The sequence below is a fragment of the Sphaerodactylus townsendi genome, linkage group LG11 (assembly GCF_021028975.2).
Source record: "Sphaerodactylus townsendi isolate TG3544 linkage group LG11, MPM_Stown_v2.3, whole genome shotgun sequence".
NCBI lineage: Eukaryota > Metazoa > Chordata > Lepidosauria > Squamata > Sphaerodactylidae > Sphaerodactylus > Sphaerodactylus townsendi.
Genome location: NC_059435.1, coordinates 43,860,079 through 43,881,403, shown reverse-complemented (window position 1 = coordinate 43,881,403; position 21,325 = coordinate 43,860,079). Strand labels below are relative to the sequence as shown.

General features: G+C 42.2%; 1 protein-coding gene across 3 annotated transcripts in view; it reads left to right on the top strand.

Moving 5' to 3' along the window:
* Positions 1-21,325, top strand: part of HDAC9 (histone deacetylase 9) — a 346,306-nt gene that overhangs the window by 290,661 nt on the left and 34,320 nt on the right. The gene's annotated exons all lie outside the window — the stretch shown is intronic.

Genomic DNA, 21,325 nt, shown 5'->3' with positions numbered 1-21,325 from the left:
CTAAGCTTGGCTAGGGTTGGGAAATTCCTGGAGATTTTGAGGTAGAGTCTGAGGAGAGCTGGGTTTGAGGAGGAAAGAGGCCTCAGTTGGATATAATACTATAGAGTCCACCCTCAAAGCAGTCACTTTTTTAAGGAGAACAGAACTCCATCATCTGGAGTTCAGCTGTAACTGGGAGATCTCCAGATGGGGAAGGCAGTCTTAGGCCTGGTAACAACTTCTGGGTGACTTGATACCACACAACTTGTATGACTCAGCTAATCCTGACTGCTGGCTACTGTTTGACTGAACCATCCTTTGTAAGCCAGTGTGGTGTAGCAGTTAGAGCTTCAGAATAGGGTCTGAGAGACCCAGATTCAAGCTCACAGTGATTTTGGACCAATCACTAAGGCTGATTCTGCATGGGCCAAAAACAGCAGTATGAAAACAGTGTGAAAATGATGTAAAAGGATTTAAAATGGTGTAAAAGGGTTTATACTGTTTTCACACCGTTTTCACACCGCTGTTTTTGGCCCATGCGAAATCAGCCCTAGTTTCAGTCTAACTACCTCACATAGTAATTGTGAGGATAAAAAAGAAGACAGGAAAATAATATAAGCCACTTTGATTGCTACTGTGGAGAAAGGTGAGGTATAAATGAAGAAAATAAATAATAAATATAGCTGAAAATGAAAGGTAGATGAAAGTTAGACTGGTTTATGACTGCAAATGAGGAAGGGAAAGAGGAGAAGATTTTGGGGTTACCAGGGAAAGAAGAAATAGTGTGGGCAGGGGGGTAGAGGGGAAAGTGAGATGCCGGTGGTCCTAGCCTAGTGGCTGGCATCATGTAACTGGTTCACAGATTTCCCAGGCAAAGGTTAGGGGGGAGGCTTATAACACAGGGGCCGATAAAGGTGGGTTGGCTGTTGGGTGGGAAGGAGAAAGAATTGTTGACTCCAAGTTAGGAAATTCCTGGAGATTTAAAGGTAGAACTTGGGGAAGGTGGGGTTTGAGGAGGGAAATCACCACAGAAGAGTATAATACCATAGATTAAACCCTCCAAAGTAGACATTTTCAAAGGAACCAAGGTAGCCAACCTCCAGTTGGGGACTGGAGATCAGCTAGATTCATAACTGACTTCCAGATGACAAAGATCAGTTCCCCTGAAGAAACCAGCTGTTTTGGAGGGTGGAACCTGTGGCATTATACCATGCTGAGGTAGAACTTGCTACTGGTAACTGATCTCTGACACTGAGAGATCTGTCGTGATTCCACTAGATCTCCAGTGCCCACCTGGAGGCTGGGAACCTTAGAAGGAAAGAAGCAAGAAAAGGACACAGGGATGGGGTGCTTTCAGGAAAAAGAAAGAGGAAATAGTAAGGGAGGGGAATATGATATGCCTTGCAGGTTCCCATTTGTTTTCTACCGTTCAATCGATATCGGATATTTGTTGTTTTACATTGCAGTCTTATTGTTTTTAAGACTTTTATAATGAATATTAGATTGGCAACTGCCTGTTCACTTGCATTTTTTGTGCTGCCCCCCCCCCCCTCCTTTTGCAATACCTCGCCTGAGGATGTCAGGACACTACTCACACTACTATCATTTCACAGAATGTGCAAAACAGAAATGTTCAGAAGGGCATTTTATAAAGGGATTAGAACAGTAGTGCAATGGAACAACTCAGGAGTCACATTATAAGGGAGACAACTTACTGCAATGTTTATTGTAAATTAACAGTTTGTACCACCTTCCTTTTATTGCTTTGTAACCCACTTCCAGCATTATGGTATGTTGTGCCCTAAATATATATATATATATATTGCTTTGCTTAACCCTATTGAATCATTTATTAGATGGCCTTGGTGTCTTTTTCAATTTTTTTAAAAGTTTGTAATCTTAGTGAGAAAAAGGAGCTACGAACGAAATAAATACAATAAAATACTTGAAACAATAAGCTGCATTCAAATATTAACTAATGAGCAAAACATGGAAAACATGACTAAAGATGATCTGGGAAGTTTTAATGCTTGAGTGAAACATTATACAGAGCTTTGAACTTGAGGCACAGGGCCATGAAGCTACTGGATCCTCTGATTATTAATGTATTGCTGGGCTCCAGTGACAATTTATGAAGAAACCTTTTTTACAAAAAATGCGATGCTCTTTTAGAGGTAACAGGAAATGAAATTGATCTGTCTGCAGAAGCCTGTGTCCATATGAGGTTCACTCTTATAGGATTACAGTGAGAATCTGATTTTTTTCTTTTATAGCTCCATCTACATTCCATTGGGATATATGCATTTAATTCACAGAGACCTAGGGGCCAAGCTACACAAGATTTTGGAATTCCATGACTGAAAACTGACATTGCAAAACAGCTGATGTGTTTCAGAATCACAGCGACACTGGGGAAAGGATTGATTGGGTTGCATCCAGAGCAAAACTTCCATTTGCACTGGAGCTGTTGGCTGTGCAAGCGGAAAGGCAAGAAATAGGCCACCGTAGCTGCTTGCTCTAAGTCAAACTTACTGATTGTATCTCAACCTGTGTTTCTGATTTTGTACAACCAATTTCTGGGCATGTGTAACAATGAAGCAATTTGTATTGTACAAGTGGAATTACACTAAGTCTATTTACATTTCTGTTTGTGCATCACTGGAACTAAGCCATTGACTTTTCCACCAATTACATTTCTACATTCAAAATTGCCCTGATAGGAAAAAAAGAGGTATGTGTATTGTGCATATCCTTTTTCCCTCATAGGAACTTCAGTCTGGAGGGCATTTTTCATTGGGTAACATCTCAGGGGGGAGAGTTAAATGCTTCTTCCCCAATCCCAGGACTCCTCCAATCCAGGTCAGCCTCCCATATCAACTATTATTAGGGCCAAATAACACAGAGGTCCAGTCACAGAACTCCAACATCATGACTAAGGCAGGAAATTCTTCATAGATGGATATGGTTTGTTCAGACACTCTTTTTATATGTGTAAAATAAAGGACCACTCTCATCTCCACTGATTAGAATGGTGATATAAGTCTACCTTGGCTAGTCCTCTTGTTTGCATGTCAGTTGAAATTAGTCCATGTTAATGGCGTGAAAATATTGTTGCTCTTTGGTGCGGTGGGGTAGGAAAATATCTCTGTCCCCATAGCAACTTATTTTGGCTTTTCTGATAATATTTTGGAATATAAACCAGGAAATTAAGTGTCATAAATAATGAGTTACAAGCACAGTCTTAGAAGAGGCTAATATGTAATTTTAGTACAAAAGGCATGTCAGCCAGCCTTTCTTCCTAATTCAAGATGTGTGGGGTATATAGATACTGGAAGTCAAATCAGGGTCCTAAATTTTATTTTTATTTTATTACCATAGACTTTGCATGTTCAGTTTATCTGGAAAACATTGCTTCTCATTAGGGTTTGGGATGTCTTGAAATTGGGGTGCTGTGTGGTTTCCGGGCTGTATGGCCGTGTTCTAGCAGCATTCTCTCCTGATGTTTCGCCTGCATCTGTGGCTGGCATCTTCAGAGGATCTGATAGAATGCTGCTAGAACATGGCCATACAGCCCGGAAACCACACAGCATCCCAGTGATTCCGGCCGTGAAAGCCTTCGACAATACATTGTCTTGAAATTGTTTGTATTGTTCAGTCAGATGAGTACAGTATCAGTACTGCAGGAACAATGAGAACCAGTTTCACTTTGAGACTGGGGTTGTGTTCATCTTTCACTCCCAAGACAAATAGGAGTCTTGTTCTACCTTACTTATTTTAGGCTAATCTTTTGTGGACCAGATCCCACTGCTACTTGGAAAAGCAGGAAGAGAGCAGGCACACTTGAGGACAGAGGCGTAGCAAGGGGGAAAGCGCCCGGTGCACTGGTGCATCCTCTGCCCCCACCCCGTCCCGGAATGCCCCCACCACGCCCCCGGAATGCCCTCCCCACACCCCCACAGGGGCGCACACCCAGTGCATCTGAGTTTAAGAGGCAGCACAAAGTCCTCCATTTCCAATACTTGAATTGGAGACCATCAAAGAAGACTGCAGGGGAAGGGAATGGCAAACCATCTTAGCTTCTCACTTGCCTTGAAATCCCCTTGCTGTAGTTTCAGTAAGTCAGTTGCAATAGGTGTGTGTGCCATCAAGACATAGCTGACTTATAGTGACCCTGTAGGGTTTTCAAGGAAAGAGATGCTCAGACGTGGTTTGCCATTGCCTGCTTCTCTGTGGGCTAAGAGAGTCCTGAGAGAGAGTCCTGTGACTCCTCCAAGGTCACCCAGTAGCCTTCATTAGAGGAGGTGGGAATCGAGCCCAGTTCTCCAGATTAGATTCCACCTCTCTTGAGCACTCTGCCAGTCTGGCTGTTATTATACACACAAACGTTATTTAAAATATGTTGAAGTCTGCCACTTTAGAGACCCTATTTGGGTAGAAAGGTGACATTTTTAAAAACACAAATAAATATAGGCATTTAGAGGGAAGGTCTGGAATGAAGACAGGCATGAAGTTGAAATTCCTTCTTTCGACATATGCAGTTTTGCTAAGGTGGAGATAAGCTCATTGCTTTGACTTCCCTTGTCCCACCCCACTGAACTTCACGGCTGTTTTCTGTACAGATTCTGCAACCTTGAGAATGATCCTTCTGGGATTCAGAAAGCTGAATGGAAGAGGATGAGGGGGAACCCCTCTGTGTCTTCCACACACAGATGGTAACATGCTGCCCATTGAACGAGGAACTGTGACCTTCTAAAAGCCCTGTTGTACCCTTGGAAAGAAATGATTTGATGGAAAGGGCTGATTTTGTTTTCACAAGCTCTCGGGACTAAAACTGCGTTTGAAAAACCGAAATGGCCATATGTAAATTAAGAACACAAAAGCCCAGTTTTATGATTTGGGTTGCAGTTTAATTCCTTTCTATCTTTCTTGCCATTGTTTAAAAGAGCAGTCAGAACATCAAAGGGAAGTGGCATGTGTTCTAAATCAGGGCTTTAGTGCTGAAGTATGACAGCACAAAGATTAAAACGAAATAAATGTGCTTTTTCAGCTCTCATATTTTCCCTCAATATTGCTTCTTATGAAATCAGTTCCTTTAAAGACATGGTGGTTGGTTCTTTCCCCTTTTTTTCAAAACGCCTTTATTTGTTTGATCATATTTTATAAACTCTGATGTTTGTGCCATGGTGAAAAGAGCAATTTTATTTCCAAAAAGGTACAGCAATAAAATTGATGGGCGTCACCTGATCTTTCTTCAGCACACAAAGAATAGAATGAAATATTCAAATTCCAATGTAAAAGGAAAAGAGTTGGTTTTTATACACCATTTAAAAAAAAGTGTCTCAAAGCAACTTATAATCACTTTCCCTTCCCTTTCCCACAACAGAAACCTTGTGAGGAAGGTGGGACTGAGAGAGTTTGGAGAGAACTGTGAGTCCAGAGGTGGGATTCAGCCCCCTACCCTGGGAGAGGGAGCAATGATGGGGCTTTTAGCACCAGTCCAGGACGGGGAGGAAAGCTCTGGCTTGGGTCTCCCCGGGTGGGGAGCTGGAAGCGCGGGGGGGGGGGGGGGGCAGCCAGGAAGTGCAGGGGGGCTGGCTGGCCCGATCTGCAGCCAGCCAGCTCTCTGCAGGGGCCTTTGGCAGCTGCAGCCCTGCTGGAGGTTCCCCAGACCTCACAGCCACTGCCCTAGCCCAGGAAGGCCACTGTTGTGCAGCCTGTCGATGGCGGCCTTCCTGGGCTAGGGCAACAGCCAGGATGCATGGGCGACCTCTAGAAGGGCCTGCTGGACTCTGCTGGCTGCTACGGCCCCTCCTCCTCCCTCAAACTCCATCGGCAGTGGCAGTTGAGCAGGGAGGGCAGCCAGTTCTGATTGGGCGGGAGGGCATCCTGCCACCCCCCTGCTCAACCAGAGCCGGTTGTTAAAAATTTTTAATCCCACCACTGGACTAGCCCAAGGTTTCGTGTGGAGGAGTGAGGAAACCAATTTGGTCCACCAGATTAGAATCTGTCACTCATGTGAAGGAGTGAGGAATTAAACCCGATTCTCCAGATTAGAGCCCACTACTCCTAACCACTGCACTACACTGGCTGTCAATGGTTGATTCCGCACAGCAAATGTATAATGGGTTGCAGATGTTGTAAAATAACCCGTTTTCCTTTTTCCCATTCATATGCATGTTGTCCAGGCAGTGACTGGAGCTTTTGGAAACCCTTGGGGTTGCTTTTGCACCTTTGTACAGAGATGCTTCTCTTTTTAAAAATGTCCTGCAACACATGCATAGCTGCACAGGCATACAGACATGAACCCTTGCAGCCATGTCAATCGTCCCACCATACGATCAGCTGCATCTACGTAGCTGTGCATGTGCAACGGACCCGGGTTTTTTTGAGAAAATCTGAAAATATGTGGGTTTATTGAATCTGATCTTCAGGGTTTTTTGGCTTTAATGATTATTGTAAAGCCAAATAAAGCTGGATCTGAATTTTACTGAATCTTTTTAGTATGGATCAAGTTTATAATGCTATTAAAATAAAGTCAGCCATCTCTTAGCAGGGCATCAGAAGTTCAGCACCAGGGGGTTGTATGCATGTGTATGTACAAGCTTTTGTATAGTCTCTGATCCAGTAGATTAGAGCATGTGTGAAAACATCATGATAGGAAGTCTTTTCCCAGCCAGAGGGTTTGCCACTTTAGAACTTCTAGGGCTAATTTTGTGAATTAAAATTAAGATCCACAGCTCTGAGCCGGCTCAAATGAAACTATTTTGGTGTTGATCTGCAGGTTTGTGACATTTCAAATCTTGCACACCAAGCATCGGTTTGATGAAAAGGATTACATTGCTTCCTGTACCCCAACATTTTGTTTGTGTAGCCTGGACTACAACCCAGCAAATGTAACCCCATATTTGGTGTAAACAGACATGTGGACATGTGGATAAGGGGGAACCAGTGGACATTGTCTACTTGGATTTCCAAAAGGCTTTTGACAAAGTTCCTCACCAGAGACTGTTGAGAAAACTCAGCAATGAAGGAATAAGAGGGGAAGTCCTCCTATGGATTAAAAACTGGTTGAGGAACAGGAAACAAAGGGTGGGTATAAATGGGAAGTTCTCACAATGGACAGATGTAGGGAGTGGTGTCCCCCAAGGATCCGTTTTGGGACCAGTGCTCTTTAACTTATTCATAAATGACCTGGAAGTAGGGGTGGGTAGTGTGGTGGCCAAGTTTGCAGATGATACCAAATTATGTAGGGTGGTAAGAACCACAAAGGATTGGGAAGAGCTCCAAGTGGACCTTGATAAATTAGGTGAGTGGGCTAAGAAATGGCAAATGCAGTTCAATGTAGCTAAATGTAAAGTGATGCACATAGGGGCAAAAAATCCAAACTTCACATACATGCTACAGGGGTCATTGCTATCAGTCACAGACCAGGAAAGGGATTTGGGCGTCTTAGTTGATAGTTCCATGGGAATGTCAACTCAATGCATGGCAGCTGTGAAAAAGGCAAACTCTATGCTGGGGATAATTAGGAAAGGAGTTGATAATAAAACTGCAAGGATTGTCATGCCCTTATATAAAGCAGTGGTGCGACCGCACTTGGAGTACTGTGTTCAGTTCTGGTTGCCACATCTCAAAAAGGATATTGAAGAGATAGAAAAAGTGCAGAGAAGGGCAACGAGGATGATTGAAGGATTGGAGCACCTTCCTTATGAGGAGAGGCTGCAGCGTTTGGGACTCTTTAGTTTGGAGAGGAGATGTCTAGTTTGGAGAGGAGATGTCTGAGAGAATGCATGGGGTAGAGAATGTTGACAGAGAGAAATTTTTCTCTCTTTCTCACAATACTAGAACCAGGGGGCATTCATTGAAAATGCTGGGGGGAAGAATTAGGACTAATAAAAGGAAACACTTCTTCACGCAACGTGTGATTGGTGTTTGGAATATGCTGCCACAGGAGGTGGTGATGGCCACTAACCTGGATAGCTTTAAAAAGGGCTTGGACAGATTTATGGAGGAGAAGTCAATCTATGGCTACCAATCTTGATCCTCCTTGATCTCAGATTGCAAATGCCTTAGCAGACCAGGTGCTCAGGAGCAGCAGCAGCAGCAGCAGCAGCAGGCCATTGCTTTCACCTCCTGCATGTGAGCTCCCAAAGGCACCTGGTGGGCCACTGCGAGTAGCAGAATGCTGGACTAGATGGACTCTGGTCTGATCCAGCAGGCTAGTTCTTATGTTCTTATGTATTTAATTCTTCTCTCTTTCATTTGGTAGGACCAGCTGTTTCCTGATCTCTTGCTGTTCACAGGCTTCCCTCGGTTCTGCGATCACTTATATCATACTTAAGCAATGGAATTGACCTCAAATATGATCACTGCCTAAATTAGTTCTCTAGGATTACTAATAATATTTGTCTTAAGGTGTGTTTGATGAGGGGTTACATTTGCTGGGTTGTAGGCCAGGCTTCACAAACAAAATGTTGGGGTACAGGAAGCAATGTAATCCTACTTGATGGAGCAAAAAAAAGAGTAAAGTTTATTCTTTTCCAGCTGGTTGAGATCTGACTTATCTAAGTTTGTTTTCCAGTAATCCCAACAACCTTCAACAGCTTTGAAAGGTTTTCCAGCCATCCTCAACTACAGTCCAGTAGAGGTCCTGCTGGCTGTTATCCTTGAGAATATTTTCTCAGGAGATAGACCAGATAGCTAAGTGGTGATCAATGTTCGCATTAAGTTGAGCGACATTCTCAAAAAACCATGGAAATAATAAAGGTTCAATAAGACCATAAGGCCAGTGGAGAAAATGATTCAATAACCTTTTATTTCCCTTTCCAAGAATTTCTCTTATGCTGTTATTTACAAAATAGGATTGCAAGGATTTCCTTTCAAGATATTAGTATTTCTGCTTTCCAGTTTTACAGATACCTTCATGACAATAATTCTTTGTCCTTATTTCAACCCTTATTTCAGCATGGGCATTTGTCCACCCACTGATTATCTTACTTTGGACTTGAAACAAGATCCTGAATACATTTGCTTTCACTGTAATGATTCCAGGCTTTCCTCTGAATGGCCCAAGCTAGCCCAGCCTTTCCAGCCCTGGTTAGTACTTGTATGGGAGATCATGAAGGAAGTCCAGGGCTGTGACACAGAGGCAGACCATGGCCCCTTTGTTGTTTGCTTTGAAATCTCCATAAATTGGTGTGCCTTGAAAACCCCATAAATGACAATACTTTCCACCACCAATTATTCCAGATTGAATATTGGGCTCTGATGCATATCTGGAACTGAGCGAAAGCAACTTCATTTTTTTTTAAATCATCTGGTGTTTGAGAATCATCAGAGTGCAAGTAGCTTTATGAAACACCATCTCTATTTATCAGGCCACAAAAGCCTGATATACGTGGTCCTATAGAGAACCTCCAAACATTTCTAAAGCTCTACTGAGAACACTTTTGACATTGTAGAGTAGCAGAAAATGTTAATGTCTCCATAGTGAGATGCATGGACAGTAGGTGCTGGCACAGAGAGAAGTATCTCATCATGGGGGGGGGGGGGGGAAGCATGCAAATTCCTTCTTTGGACATTACACCTGAAGTATAAAAAGCAGATGTAGAAGGCAGTCATAAATCTGCATTTTTCCAGTCCTTTGTAATGTCCAAAGTTGTTCAGTTTTTGTGAAATGCAGTTTGCTGATTTGATGTGTGTGTGCCCGTGTGTGTGTGCGTGCACTGCTGAAGTGGGAACTGGAGATAACTCTTGGGGTCGTGCTGTGTGCACTCATGAACCCCTTTTTGGATAAAGTCCAATGTGTACAGGATGAGGATGCTGAATATTTTCTCACACACTCTCACAATATCTCTTTGGCTTGCACCTCTATCATCTGTTACATTCATTGTCTTACTCATTCACTGACACACCACTGATAGTTTATTCTTTTGCTGACACACCCTGAGCAATTCATATAAGCACCCTTCTTTAGACTGCCAACATCCACCCACATTTATTCACTTAGGAACTATATCAGGATAAGGGGAAGCTTAGTTTTGTGATGTTTGGATCAGAGTGTATATTGAAATTTAGATCTGGAATGTAAGATGATTCATGTCTCGCTCATACAGTGAAACTATATTTAGATATCCAGTACTGAGGAGATTAGTTTCATTCACATCCAGCAATAAAAGGGTTTGTGTTTTTTTTACCAATCTCTAGTTATATTTCAGGCTAAGGATGTTAGACAGTTTAATTCGGTTCACATCTATTAGAAGCGAACGTCTTGCTGCCAATAACTCTGTGCAAAATATAATTTCTAAAGTCCACTTACTCCTTTCCCTTTTGAAGTAGCAGAAGTGTTCTTCTAAGGCTGCATTCAGACACTGCTGCCATCCTCAAGTTGACATGCTCCCTACCACATCCTCTTGTGGTCTGTACTGAGTTTGAGACCTTTCTGATGTAGGAAATCTTCAATCGATCAACCATTTGTGGGGAAATCCACATTCAGGTATCTTCACAAGTTGGGGTGTGTTGCTTGCCCAAAGACGAGGATTTGAAATGAGAATTAAACCACAGCTGAGAACAGTGATCCCCGGCATAGTGCCTGAGGGTTCCATGGTACCTGCCAGTGTGCTTCCTGGCACCCACTTCCTTGTCCCTAAAAGCATTCCTTCCTCAATGTAAACAGCCACTCCTGACTTTTCTCTATCACACTGGAACAGAGTTTGCTGCAGAAGAGCCTAAGAGACATCACAGATACAGAAACAGTTACCTCTGTCATAAGAAGAGGCCTAGCTTGGAACCTCCAAATGTTTTGTGATTGACCCCATCCAATGGTATTATTTTGTAGCAATGCTCACATCCCATCTTTAAAGTTCCTGTAGAATCAACAAGGTTGGGCACCCATTGTTTAGAATCAGAGGTCCTTTCCGCACGGGCCATAAACAGCGCCCTGGGGACAGCAAAAATGCTGTCCCCAGGGAGCTGTTCGCATGGGGACGCAGCTGCTGTGCAGCCGTGCCGCCCTCGCTCCTCCCAAGTGGCACGAAGCCGCCGTTTTCCCACCTCGCTTCCCCAGCGAGGTTTTTGGAAAATGGCAGCTTCCAGCCACTGCTGTGCAAACCGCAGCGGCTGGAAGGCGCCATCCCTCCCCCCTTTCCCCATCGACTTACCTTCTCTGTGACTGTCCAGCACGTCGCCGAGGCTTGGGGATACACACACCCTGCCCTGCGACTCTGGAGCGGTCACACAGGGCAGGGGGGGGGGTGTCCCCGGCGTCGGTGATGCGCTGGACAGTTGCAGAGAAGGTAAGTCGATCAGGTGACGGCGCAGCATGGCGCCGTCGTCCCAGAAGTTTCTGAGACTGTTCGTGCGAATGGTCTCAGGGGGGTTGGGTCGGCGTCATGTACGCCGACCCAACCCCCATCGTGGCCGTGCAGAAACGGCCAGAATGTGTGGAACAGTAACCAATTACAGTTTGTTAAAAGTGCCTGAATTTGGACTCCACAGAACATTGTGAATAGATCAAGAATGTTCTAAACCAGGAACTCTTTTGTTTTTAGCTTGGCATTCAATGGGTCGCAGGGATGAAGTCCACAGGCTTGAGAACTTCAGGTTCCTTCATGGAACAAATAGAGTATGCTTTGTTTGTGATGTCTTAATGCAGCCTGAGTCACTTGTAAAAATGTAATGTTGGAAAATAAATATTTATGCCTGTTTCTCTGTACAGTTGGTATGCTAAATTATATTTATATATAGAAAGTAGCCAGTTGTACACAAGAGGGGGACACCTGACACTTGCAGAGGGGTTCCATTCCCCCCTTACCCTCTGTTGTTTTCCTGCATCACAATTTCCCTCCCTTTTTGCCCTTTTTCAAGGATTGGGTTTTTTTTGGGGGGGGGGTTGGTCACTTGAAACAATATATTTATTTATTTATTCCAACATTCATCAAAGGAGCTCTGAGTTCTCCTCTGCTCCACTTTAGCCTCACAACACTATGAAGTAAGTTAAGTTAAGCTGAGACAAAATAATTGGCCTGAGATAACCTAGATGGGGTGCTGTGTGGTTTCTGGGCTGTATGGCCATGTTCTAGCAGCATTCTCTCCTGACGTTTTGCCTGCATCTGTGGCTGGCATTTTCAGAGGATCTGATAGTAGGAAAAAGCCTTCGACAGTACATAACCTAGATGGATTCATGACAATTAAAGATCTGAACTTGAACCTCCTACTGTGAAACTCTAACCACTAAACTCCTTGCCCTTCTCTGAGCGACCCTTTGTCTCCTGCAGCATAAATGTCTACCAATGGGTCCTCTGCAATTTGTTTTAGTTTCTTTCTCATTGTGCTGACTTGACAGTCACTTGCATGGCAAATCAGCCCTGCACTGAACTCTTTCTGGAGATATATAAACTTGGGCCATTCCTCCTGAAGGACATTTTAGATAGGGAGGAAATATTGTCAGAAGGGGTTCTACAGGTAATAGCTCCCTGACTGAAAGCATAAACATTAATTTGAAATATCATGGAGGGCTTTGATTTTATATGCGATTTATGAGGTATATGCGATTTTACATGTGATTTATGAGGTATTTCCTCAAAAGTAAAAGACCCGTGCACAGCATCTAGAAAATAAATTCTTATTGGATCATTTCTTCTCTCAGTCCTGGTTCACTGCATGGCAGTGGTGAAAAGTGCCATCAAGTCACAACTGACATATGATGACCCCCTAGGGTTTCCAAGGCAAGAAACATTCAGAGGTGGTTTGCCATTGCCTGCTTCTGTATGGGCTGAGTTCTGAGAGAACTGTTACTAGCCCAAGGTTACTGAGCACACAATTAACTATATTAATTGCTTTCTAAAAGTTTTAGTGGCCCATTACACATGGAACACTCACCTCAAGCCTGTTCTCTGTGCAGTGGGCTCGTAGTGGACTCTCCTCCCATTTCTCTGTTTACGCAGGAGGAGGCAGCCCACAGCCTGCAGCACAGTTCGCTGAACTTTGCTGGGCCTCTGCTTGTGTGTAATCGGCCAGTTAAAACTTAGAAGTTATCATGGGTCATCCAAGAAATGTGTAGACTTGGCGCTACAAATGCAAGTTGGAGAATTCTCAGCTCAAATCTAACTTCATTAGTTTGCCTTTGGCAAGGCACTAATTCATCTCCTCAATTAACCACCAGTCTGCAATAAGAGGATCATGAAGGATCGTTCTGCTGTGTATAGTTATCATGATTTGAAGGCTTCAGAAAAAATGCTATACATGTTAAAACTAATTTGCTAGTTTTCTCTAATGAAGTGTGCCTCTTAGGGGATCTTTTTGGGGTGTAGAGAATTACCTAAAGGAACTCTGGATTTCCAAACATAAGCCTTATTTTCCCTAGGTACATATCTATTGTCACATGGCTTCATCAGCTTTCCTCACAATAGCTTTAAGTCATCAGAGATCAGAAGCCACAAGAGATGAGGCAGGACATGAAATATGGTTTTGTTTGCCTTTTTAATTGGTAAGAAACAGCTGGGAGATGCATGAATGTCTAGGAGGAGACACACCACTTTTTTCTTTTGAGAAACCACATTCTTTTGTTCACTTCAACAACTCCACATCCTTATGTTCACTCCAAAAATTAATTTCTTAATATGAAATTGTTTTGGTTCAGGAAGGATTGTTCATTCAGTTTTGACAATAAAACCTCAGCAACATGGAGATTTTTTTTCATGTTTCTTAAACACCCAGCCACTTGAGGACTAGATTTTCTAAAATCTAGGCTGCTGGATAACAGGATTCTACCACTCACTAATGAGAAAAACTGGGAGTGGTAGATTCTGTTATATATATCTGTAGATCAACCATAGTTTCAGTTACCTTGGAGGAATGTGTATGTAGTAACTCAAGCATCAGAAGAGCCTCTCAATACCTCTGGCTGGGTTCCAATGGGCTATATAGCATGTTGGCAAGAACCTCCAGTTTCACTTGACACATCTTTGTAATAGAACACAACAGAAAGTTGTGCAAGATGTTTTATTTGGAAATTACAATTAATCAGCAGGCTGTGAGACGCCCAAACCCAATTTCAACAGTTTCCTCTGTTTTGCTGAATTTTGTCCATTACCGCTGCAATAAAAAATGACAGGCGGTGCATTTCTGGCTGATTATGGCATGTGTCAGGTGGATCTGAAAGGCATGGAGCCAAAAGGAACGTGACTAACTATTCGACATGCACAGTAATCTCTTAGCAATGTGCTGTGGTTCAGAGTCCCTCTCCTCCTATAAAGTAGAATTGATTAAACACAGGGGCCCACATCTGGAAGGTACCAAGCCTTTTGATAATCAATGGAAGGGTAGGTGTTATTAGCGATACGATCGGTAATATTAGACTAGATACTTTGATGCAGTGTAAGGTGGCTTCTTATAGCCCCATGGTAGACCTGGTTCATATTACTAACTAGTAAACTGTTAGATTGCTCAGCCTTTGTGGGTTGATGATAGGAAGTACCAACACAAGAGATCTTGGAAAGATCCTCTCAGTCATGATCAGTCGTATTAGACTAGTTTGCTGTTTTGCACATTTTATTGTATTGTAATCTGACTGGAGTCTTCAGAATGAGGTGCACTGTGTTTTGGTTAACTAATCCTTTGTATGCTATCTTTACAGTAAGATGAACTAAGCTTACTTCCAAGTGAATGTGAATAGGATGGGCATGAAATCTATATTCACGTGTTTTCATTTATCCAAACTATATTCACATGTTTCCATTTATCCAAAAGGCAGCCAAAAAGTACGAGTCGTTTGTACAACTGCAAGTCCTGCCTGCAAGAGCTATATTTTCCTATGGCAATGAGACAAACGGCAAGCTAGGAACATAGTTCAGTAGTCTGAGATAACTAAAGCTTGGATAATACATGGACAGCTCTGTTTACTATGGTTTTGTTAATATAGGTTACTATTTAGTTATTAAAGATTAATTATTGAAAACAAATTACTGGTAAGACCAACAATCACATACTGAAGTGATCTGCTCTATAAATGGTGACTTCCTGTAAAATATGTTTTAAAACCACTGTTATTTATTTAATCTACAATTACTGTCTAACACAATCAAAATTAGAAGGCTGCATGGAACATTAATTCAAAATGGTTCCTGCACTTTCTTTCCTAACCTTTTTAAAAGAGAAAAATACCATTTACCAGCCAAAGATCTATCTTTTATAATGAGATATTTTAGGTCTCAGATTAATAACTTGTGTTGCGTAGAAAAAGTCTGTCAGAAGAGTATTTGTAGCACTGATGGGACTGGCTGTGCAGTGCCCTATTAGGATAATGATCATTTAGGAGCAGTGATGCTGAGCCTGTGCCCACATTCTCCAGGAACTATTTGAGGACAGGACCTGGGCGTGAAAAGCATCACTAGTGCTTTGATGTCACGTCCAGATCAAGAGCTAAATGCTGCAGGAATCCCAAAAAGTCTATGGTAAATACCATTGAGATTTGTTCAGTCCCTAGAGCATGGGGGGTGGGGAGTGACATTATATCCAGGTATTCACCAGGAAGTGACATCAAAACATCAGCAGCTGTATCCACCACCATTTCCCTCTTGCTGTTCACTGAAGCCAGGGCATGCAACAGGCAGTGACAGGACTTTGCCCACTCTCAGCAGGTACTTGGCAACCTTATTTTTTTTTGGGGGGGGGGGTGGCTCTATTTTTGCAGTAAATGTTCTTCCCCATCTTAGCCATCCACATTAATGACTGGGGTTTTGGCAGCATGATTTTATTTTTGGTTTGTTTCACTTTCTAATTCATTTGGTTCTTATAGTGATACTTCTTTAGGTATATTTTGTGAATTTATGCTGATACTACTTCATATTTGACTGAGTTGCCTTGAAGAATCCATTTGCTCACAAAATTGGCTACAAATATTTTAATTAAGAACAAAGAAAATATACTCTCATTGTAAGCCATAAAATATTTTTTCAAACATCCTAGTTTTTGTGAACCCCTTACATACACACTCATTTGCAGGGGACTTCCTGAATATCTAGCATGGATATCCATTACCGTGAAGACATTTATGGAGCATATTCCAGGGATATATTCTCACATTCCCATGTGAGGCTGTGGTTCTTGTTAGCATATACTGGGGAAAGAGCTGTGGATCTGCTGCCCCATGTGGTGAGCTGCTGAAACTGCAGGTCAGAATGTTCCTGGATTGTGAAGAGTTAACAAATTAGTAACCCTCTCCACTATTGGCAGCATGCTGAGGTGATAGAATGGACTATATTTCTGCAAGGCTGCAGTGAAGGGATTGTATTTTGCAAAATTCCATATAATTTAATGATTATCTATTTTGTTTATTTGTGTTACTTATAGTCTGCCTTTTTCACTTGGACACAAGGCAAATTAATTCATACTTCTCTGTAAGTGTGGCAGTTTTTCATACTTCATACAAATTAATTCATACTTATCTGCCTGATGTGGCAGTTTTTATTAACATGGAGCTTTTGTATCAAGGGAAGGAATGAAAATGTGATTCCCCACTGCAGTCTTGGGAAGGGAACTTTGTTCAGTGGAAGAGCTCCTTCTTTGTACACCAAATATTGTAGGTTTGATTCCCAGCATCTCCAGTAAGAGGATCACTTAGTGGATAGTTTGAAAGACCTCTACTAGACACTGTCAGAATAGACTATACTGACCTCAATAGATCAGTGGTTTGACTCAATATAAGGATTGTGGGTGTGTGTGTGTGTTTTCTTCACACATGTTTTTGGCTCCCTGATCTTGGCTGTCACTCAGTATTTTCCTGAAGGTCAATTCCGACAGGCCACACTCATACGGATCAACTACTTTTCTGTTGCTTCATGGGAACAGCTATAATGATGGGCCAGATTTTTTTAGGGCATCTGGTTTGCCACAATTGGTTTTCAAATTAAGGAACCCCTGTTAAGTTCTCAAGAACCTCCAGGGTTCCCTAAAACACCATTCAGAAATCACTGAAACAAATGGCTGAGGGGAAAGACACACTGACCTATTAGCCAGAACAGTCTCTTCAGTGTTCACTAGTTTCAGCCCAGAGCTGGAAGGGTGGACGATCATTTCATTCTTCTGTGGATGTATTTATTCAGGACACAGAGCCTGATGACTCAGGAAGTTATGTAAAAACTGACCCAGTTAATTTTAGATGCTATTGTTGGAAGCATATCAATGAAAATTAATCAAACGGTCATGAAAGAACCACAAGGATAAAGTGCAGAACACTGGTGGGTGGGAAGACTGCTGGCAGTGGCCAGCACAAAGAGCTTAATGAGAGGAAAACACATCCTCAAGCAAATTAGAGAGTAATGGTATGATTAAATGGTAAACAATGGTTAAGTCTATGACTCCAGGATAGGGAGACAAGAACTCCTAAGTTGGAGAAGATATTCTTCTCCAATGTATACTGAAAAGGCATCTCATTTAACATGAGTTTTGAGATTCTGTTGATACAAGGAAGCATAAGGGAAGCACAGTGGTCCTGCAATAGTAAAAGGCCCCAGGAAGAAGAAGGGTACAGGAAACAGAAAATGTGAAATCCTTTAATAAATTTTTATCCCTCCCTCCCTCCCTCCCTCCAAGGAGCTCAGAATAGTATGTCATTCTGCCCTCCTCCATTGTATCATCACTGGAACCCTGGTGGATTCCGTACAGGGCAAATATAATGGGTGTAGGACACTATATAAAACATGGGGGGGGGGGACTTCACACAACTCCCGTCCCAAAAATGAGTCTACTCCATTTTATTTCCCTCAACCCGGGATTTTTGACAATCACTAAACCAGCTATCCTTTTGCAAAATCCCAGGTTGGAGCTGCTCTCTGTGTGAACAGTCAAGAAGTAGGTGCCTTATCCCCCCCACCCCCCACCCCTTTCCACTGCATGTCCACAGTCAAGGAGAATCCACCTGCCATTTCAGGGAGGCCACTTTTCCTGTTTAAAAATGTTTTACATGTTGTACATGTACAGCTATATAGGTGCATCTGATTCAGAGGTGGGATCCAGCAGGTTCTCACAGGTTCCCGAGAGTAGGTTACTAATTATTTGTGTGTGCCGAGAGGGGGTTACTAATTGGTGATTTTGCCTTAGTTATGCACGCCACAGTTTGAATCCCACCACCATTGGAACCTGTTACTAAAATTTTTGCCTTAGTTATGCCCCTCAGCAGTAGCGCGCAGAACTTGAAGCAGTCTAGCAGGAGGTGCACCGGCGTGCGTGGCAGCCTGCACCTGCGTGCATTCGTTTCCGACCCAAGGACCAGTGCAGCGGCTGCGTCCTTGCTACAGCCCCGCCCAGGAAATGGAATGCCACGCCACGCCCCATTGGCGCTACGCCACAGTTTGAATCCCACCACCATGGGAACCTGTTACTAAATTTTTTGGATCCCACCACTGATCTGATTGTATTGTGGGATGACCGGCATGGCTGCGGGGGTTCATTTCTGCATGCCTGCACAGCTATGCATGTGTTGCAGGAATTCTTTTTAAAACCATCTCTGTGCAAAAGCGCAAAAGCAACCTGAATTGTTTCCCTGGGCTCCAGTTGCTGCCTGCATGGAACACATGTGAACAGGTAAAAGAAAAATGAGTTCCTTTATAATGAATGCAACACGTTACACATTTGCTGTGCAGAATAGACACTTGTGGATTAGGTTGAGAAAGAATGACTTTGATGGACAGGAGGCTGTCCTGCTCTTAAAGGGAAAGTCAGCCACTCAGAGGAGCCCATAAGAGCGGTGCTCCAGCTTCCAATCACCTTCAAGGATGGGTGTAGACTGGAGAGGAAGACAGGAGAAGGGAAGTTCAGGTATGCCTCAGGGAGAGAGCAGTAACAGAGTGAAGCTCTGCCTGGTAGTATAGCAGAGTGGTTTACATGTTTCTTCAGTGGCTTAGACATATGAAGAACAGTATTCCTGAGCATGTTCATGGTGTATTTCTACTGGCTAACCAAATAACCAGACCATCTCCTTACACCTAAGGTTATTATATAGGGCTTCCAGATATTATGGCTTACATGAAAGACTTGGCAGCTGTCATTTTAAAACTAACATTTGACATCATCTCCTGAGCAAGTAGCAAATATTCCATAGTGATATTTCTGGAAGCATCAGCAAGTAGATTGCTTTCAACAGAAAGGGGGGAATAGAAGGCGCTATCATTTATTCATATTCTCTGATTGGTCCAGGAAATTCATAATGTGCAATACTTTTCACAAGACATATCTCTCACTGGCCATGCTGGGAAGATGTTTCCATCTTTTTTATTTACCACAGCTGCCAGAAACTTAATCCCATTAGCTTCCCTTCCATTGATGTCATCAGGAAAGCTTGTAGCTGAGAATGGGTACAGCTAGCTCCTGAAGAATGTCACCAGCCTCCACTGCAATGGACAATCTGGAGGTTGGAAAGAAGACTCTTGTACTGTATTGCCACCAGGAAAGTGGGATTCTCTACAGACCTTTTCCCTGATGCAATTGCTGGAATTTTATCTCAGTGTCATCTTAGCTTTCCTTAACTTTTATGTTCCAAGTATTTTGACACATCCTAGATATATCATACATAGAAGTAGGGAGAAACTACAGTGGAAATTCTGTAAAGTTGCAGCAAAGTTTTAAGAAACATGCATTATTTAGAATATGTCTTTAGTATCCCTTGTGCGACGTAATAAAGTTTCAGAATGTAAACAAGATTAGTTTGAAGTCGATTTTCCATTCCTAACAGAAGCAATTTAAAAGTAATAAAGAATACAAACGTTATTAAATTTCCTACACAACTACATAGACAATGAAAGCAAGCAGTTTATTTAGGGAGCAGTCCCATGCAGATCTACTCAGTTTTATGCAGTGAGGCTTAATACCAGGAAAGTGTTTTTAGGACTGACAAACTTTTCTGGGAGTAAGTTCAATCAAACAACACAGGACTTATTTCTGAGTAGATCTGCCTCTATTCTTTAAGTTGTTCATTTCTTGTTGTATAGCAAAGACAGTTTGCACTGTGTCCTGCACAACACTGTTCATCATATGTGTTGCATATAGATGGAAATATATCCTCAAGGTGGAAGAAAGTGGAAATTGGCTTAATGTCAGAGGTTATTCACATGACATTCCTTCCTTTCTTTTTTATTAGCCTGTCTAAATTTAGTCTTTTGTAGATTTTTTTAAAAATTTCCGTAAGGGAAAGTTAAGGTTAAATGACAGAATTAAGTTATTTTTTATTAACCTGTATACAATTTCAAAGTAGTAAAATAGTGAAACCAGCAAAATTTGAAAGCTGGGTCTAAAATGTTTTAAAAGTGGAATGAGTAAATGGCACTTCTTTCAACTTATGGGGTAAGCAGTGCCCCTCTGTAGATCTGTATCTATTCTAGAGCTATCAAATCTGAAAATGAATGATGTGAAGTTAAGCATAAGCAGTGAAGTGACCAGCTTTGCAGATGACCTAAAACCATTTAGGCTGATAACAACTAAATAACTTGTAAAGAGCTCCAAGAAACTGGATGAGGAGGCAACAACATTTCAAACTTCAAACTGGATGAGGAGGCAACAACATTTCAAACTTCAAACTGGATGAGGAGGCAACAACATTTCAAACAATGTTTGGTATAAATAATTGTAAAGTGGTGTGTGTTAATTACACATATACTGTCATGATAGTTAAAGTGTCCATATCCTATCCAGCATGAGTCAGCATGAGACTGAGCTGACAAACCGGTTCTTACCTGTTCCTAGTGACCTTTAACATGATTGGTTGAGTCTTGTATAAAAGCACTTGTATGATACTGGTTCAGTGTTCCTTTGGGAAACAGGTGTTAGGCGAAGCACTTTGATTGTCTGCTGAATATCCTTTGTTGTATATAGTTACTTGTACATAGAGCAACTGAATGATAAAAGCCTTCTTATGAATGACAAAGCTGTGTGGAGTTTACTTCGTGAAGGTGGGAGTGTTGCTGTACAAGACCACTAGTTCTACTCTAAGTAGCCCCGCTCAAATTCTGCTATCATATACACCAATGAGATCTAAACTGGTGGTGATGGTCAACCAGGAGAGAAATCTTGAGGTCCTAAAAAGATCTATTCAGTGAGTAGCTATGGCAAAACACTGAAGGAAGTACACTGAAAACAAATATGCCTTATTTTAATGTCACATTTGGAATATTGCACACCAGTTCTCAAAATAGACATCATTAAGCTAGAAAATGTGCAGGAAATTGTTTAATTTAATTATCCTTCATAGGATCAATGTCCTAATCTTTTCAGTGTTGGGGGGAGGTCACTGGTGGGGAGGGGGGGTCACTTGAAAAAATACAATTACAGTATGTGTACATGCACACTTTCCCCT